The 5000-nt window shown below is 41.6% G+C and overlaps 1 protein-coding gene across 1 annotated transcript in view; it reads left to right on the forward strand.

Annotated features, from left to right (window-relative positions):
• Positions 1-215: 215 nt before the first annotated feature.
• The window catches only part of LOC143299513 (putative serine carboxypeptidase CPVL), a 31880-nt gene continuing 27095 nt past the window's right edge, over positions 216-5000 (forward strand). The window contains exon 1 of the mRNA XM_076612775.1: positions 216-297. The gene's annotated coding sequence lies outside the window, so the exon portion shown is untranslated. The remainder of the gene's footprint in view (positions 298-5000) is intronic.

Here is a 5000-nt window from a genome sequence, read left to right on the forward strand (position 1 = left end):
TAAAAACGGTCATACACGTAAAAGCCCACTCGTGTATATATATACGAGTGAACGTGGGAGTTGCAGCCCACGAACGCAGAACAAGAAGAAGAAGACCATCATACTTCTTCTTCTTCGTTCGTGAGCTGCAACTCCCACGTTCACTCGTATGTACACGAGTGGGTTTATGTGTGTATGACCGTTTTTACCCCGCCATGTAGGCAGCCAAACTCCAATTTCAGGGGTTGACCATCCATCATACAGCGTGCTGGGCCATTCACAGCACCACTGCTGGCACAAGGAATGTCCGAGTCAGCTGTAAGTGTGTGGTCATAAGATAAGATAAGATAAGATAAGAATAACTTTATTATCTCCAACTGGAGAAATTTGGTCAGGTGCATTATCACAACATAGACAAGTAAACAACATGGGGACCATAACTGTAAAAGCCAACAACAGCCCCTACAAATATTACGAAGATACAAATGTAAAAAATATCACATACATCGTTTCATACATACATCCACACACTGCAGGTAATAACTAGTATTCTTAATGTAAAAACAGAAAGAATTAAGAAACATTATTTGAATATAATTATAAACATAGCCTACTATACTGCACATTTGTGATATAGACTGTCCGGGTTAGATACACTGCGGGTCATTTGTTATGTAGAATGTCTGGATAAACCCATTGTGGTCATTTGTGACACAGAATGTCTGTCTGGATTAGACTCTTAGTGGTCATTTGTGACATAGAATGTCTGGATCAGACCCTTTGTGGTCATTTGTGACATAGAAAGTCTGGATCAGACTCTTAGTGGTCATTTGTGATATAGAATGTCTGGATTAGATATACTGTGGTCATTTGTGATATAGAATGTCTGGATCAGACCCTTTGTGGTCATTTGTGATATAGAAAGTCTGGATCAGACTCTTAGTGGTCATTTGTGACATAGAATGTCTGGATTAGATATACTGCGGTCATTTGTGATATAGAATGTCTGGATTAGATATACTGTGGTCATTTGTGACATAGAATGTCTGGATTAGATATACTGCAGTCATTTGTAATATAGAATGTCTGGATCAGACCCTTTGTGGTCATTTGTGACATAGAAAGTCTGGATTAGACTCTTAGTGGTCATTTGTGATATAGAATATCTGGATTAGATATACTGTGGTCATTTGTGATATAGAATGTCTGGATTAGATATACTGTGGTCATTTGTGACATAGAAAGTCTGGATTAGACCCTTAGTGGTCATTTGTGATATAGATTGTCTGGATTATCTGGATTAGATATACTGCAGTCATTTGTGATATGAAATGTCTGGATTAGATATACTGTGGTCATTTGTGACATAGAAAGTCTGGATTAGACCTTTAGTGGTCATTTGTGATATAGATTCTGGGTTGGATATACTGTGGTATATTTGTGATATAGAATGTCTGGATTAGATACACTGTGGTAATTTGTGATATAGAATGTCTGGATTAGATATACTGTGGTCATTTGTGACATAGAATGTCTGTCTGGGTAAGACCCTTTGCGGTCATTTGTGATATACAATGTCTGGATTAAACCCATTGTGGTCATTTGTGATATACAATGTCTGGATTAAACCCATTGTGGTCATTTGTGATATACAATGTCTGGGTTAAACCCATTGAGGTCATTTGTGACACATAATGACTGGTTTAACCACAGTGTTCTTATTTGTGATAGAATGTCTGGATTAACCACAGTGTTCTTATTTGTGACATAGAATGTCTGGATTAACCATTGTTCTTATTTGTGACAGAATGTCTGGATTAATCATTGTTCTTATTTGTGACATAGAATGTCTGGATTAACCACAGTGTTCTTATTTGTGACATAGAACGTCTGGATTAACCAGTGTTCTTATTTGTGACATAGAATGTCTGGATTAACCATTGCTCTTATTTGCGACAGAATGTCTGGATTAACCAGTGTTCTTATTTGTGACAGAATGTCTGGATTAACCATTGTTCTTATTAGTGACAGAATGCCTGGATTAACCACAGTGTTATTTGCGACATAAACTGTCTGGATTAACCACAGTGTTCTTATTTCTGACAGAATGTCTGGATTAACCACAGTGTTATTTGTGACAGAATGTCTGGATTAACCACAGTGTTCTTATCTGTGACATAGAATGTCTGGATTAAACCCAGTGTTATTTGTGACATAGAATGTCTGGATTAACCACAGTGTTCTTAGTTGTGACATAGAATGTCTGGATTAACCACAGTGTTCTTAGTTGTGACAGAATGTCTGGATTAAACCCAGTGTTTTTATTTGTGACAGAATGTCTGGATTAACCACAGGTGTTTTATTTGTGACAGAATGTCTGGGTTAGACACAATGTGGTCATCTGTGACACAGAAGTTTTGAGGCCAAAAGTTTCATTTAAGACGTAGTTATTTTTGTTGTTTTTTTGTTTTGTTTTTAATGCAGCAAAATTTGGTTATCAGGTACGCAGAAGTTATGATTTAGCCATACTGTAGTTATCCAGTACGTATATGTTTCGAATCAATGCGTGGCCATCTTTGACAACAACAACAAACAACATGGAATTACTCCTTCCAATGTTTTCCCTTAACATAATGGTGGAAACGATGAAATTGTGTTTATGCACAACAGAATGATAACTGATTTTTAAAAAAGACATACACAAACCCCCCCCCCCCCCCCCATTTTTCCCCTTTTTTTCGGGGGGGGGGGGGGGGGGGTTGGGGAGGGTGTTTGTTTATTTGTTTGTTTTTGGGTTTTTTTTTCCCCACTGACATTGACGACAGCGGAAAAACAGGCACAACAGCACTTACGGAAGACCTCCTCCAGCAACAGAGCACCCTTCTAGAACCATGACCATCGCCTCCACCCCACCCTCACCCCCACCCCCAGCCTCTCTAGCCCCAGTGGAAGTTGTCTTATCACCTACAGAACAGGACCAGCTATTGTCACACCGGTTTGTGGTGACTGGTTGTACGTGTAAATCGGAGGGGCGGGGTGGGGGTGAGGGTGAGGGGGCAGGCTGGGGGTGGGGGTGGTGGGGAGGGGGAGGGGCTCTAATAGCTGTGTACACGATTCCCGTCCATGTGACACAACCCGTGGTTCATGCAGACGGATTGTACGTGTAAATCGAAGGTGTTCTAAACTGCGCATACGTAACTCTAGCCTGTTTGACGTAGCTCGCTTGGTTTTATGATTACACCTATTATTTGCTATAGACTTCTACTTTTACTTTGAGTGTGTGTTTCTTGTCATATATCTGCCATTACATATTCGAACTGATCCAGTTATAAGCTCTGCCGAAAAGTTGTCCAAACAAAAGCAGTGTGCACACCCAGAGAAGCCAGTTCCGGTGGTGGACTGCGCGTGTCGTCATACGACCTACTTCTCGGGCTCTGCGAGCGACGGAAAGTGCACCACGAAAGCGGGCTGCACACCCTCGATCTCGAATGATGGGTTGTCGCCCAATAAACAGGCAAGATAAGACTGACAGAGCTCACAGGTCAGGATGTCAGCCATCCTTCTTCGTCATGACTTCTTCCTCTTAAGATGGCCTTACATATGTGGAGTGATGGCCTAGAGGTAACACGTCCGCCTAGGAAGCGAGAGAATCCGAGCGCGCCGGTTCAAATCACGGCTCAGCCGTCGATATTTTCTCCCCCTCCACTAGACCTTGAGTGGTGGTCTGGACGCTAGTCATTCGGATGAGACGATAAACCGAGGTCCCGTGTGCAGCATGCACTTAGCGCACGTAAAAGAACCCACGGCAACGAAAGTGTTGTTCCTGGCAAAATTCTGTAGAAAAGTCCACTGCGATTGGAAAAACAAATAAAATTTCACGCAGGATCCCCCGCCCCCCCCTGCCCCCCCCCCCCCCCCCCCCCCCAGAAGGGTGGCGCTGTAGTGTAGCGACGCGCTCTCCCTGGGGACAGCAGCCCGAATTTCACACAGAGAAATCTGTTGTGATAAAAAGAAATACAAATACAAATATGTCCAGCACAAATAAATAAATAAATGAATGGATGAACAGATGATAGATAAATAGATAGATAAATAAATGAATAAAAATAAATAAATAAATGAATGGATGAATAGATGATAAATAAATAGATAGATAAATAAATGAATAAATAAATGAATACACCCCACCCTCAAAAAGAAGAAGAAAAAAGAAGCCTTTAGGTATGCCACGAAAAGAGTTTTGAAACGGATATCAGATATCTGAGACACTGCTTTCAAATTCACATCCACTTAACAGTAAATAGCGACGATCTTCATACCACGGGTTTTTTGTGTGTTTTTTTTTTATCAGCTGACACTAAAATCATAGTGACGGATGTGGTGTCAAAAGGGGTTTACCTACTGTGTTTGTGTTTGTGTGTGGTTTTCCGTTCGTGTTTGTGTACCCTCGAAACATGGGGCCTATCTCTGCAGCAATAATCTTTATGACCCTGATACACGTGGTGATGAAGACATGTTCTATTCTCTTCACTTCTAGTGTCTGTTCTATACTGTCTGTCCTTGCGCAAATTATTGTGCAAGAATTGCGCTGCTCCTTGGTCCCGGACCTGGCAGAGGTTTGAAAAACAAGACACTGGCATTGATGAAGTGAAGTACGAGTGTACCCTGTTCTGGATACCAACTTTTTTGAGATGTGGTCCCGACTGTGCGTGCATGACATGTCATAGCTCTGTGTGTGTGTGTGTGTGTGTGTGTGTGTGTGTGTGTGTGTGTGTGTGTGTGTGTGCGCGCGCGAGTGTGTGAGTCTCTGTGTGTGTGTGTGTGTGTGTGTGTGTGTGTGTGTGTGTGTGTGTGTGTGTGTGTGGAAACAGGGAAATTACTACTATCAACAGCACACAATTACTACTATCAACAACACACAATTGCTACTATCAACAACACACAATTACTTCTATCAACAACACACAATTACACACACACACACACACACACACACACACACACACACACACACACACACA

Source organism: Babylonia areolata, chromosome 25, assembly GCF_041734735.1.
Source record: "Babylonia areolata isolate BAREFJ2019XMU chromosome 25, ASM4173473v1, whole genome shotgun sequence".
NCBI lineage: Eukaryota > Metazoa > Mollusca > Gastropoda > Neogastropoda > Buccinidae > Babylonia > Babylonia areolata.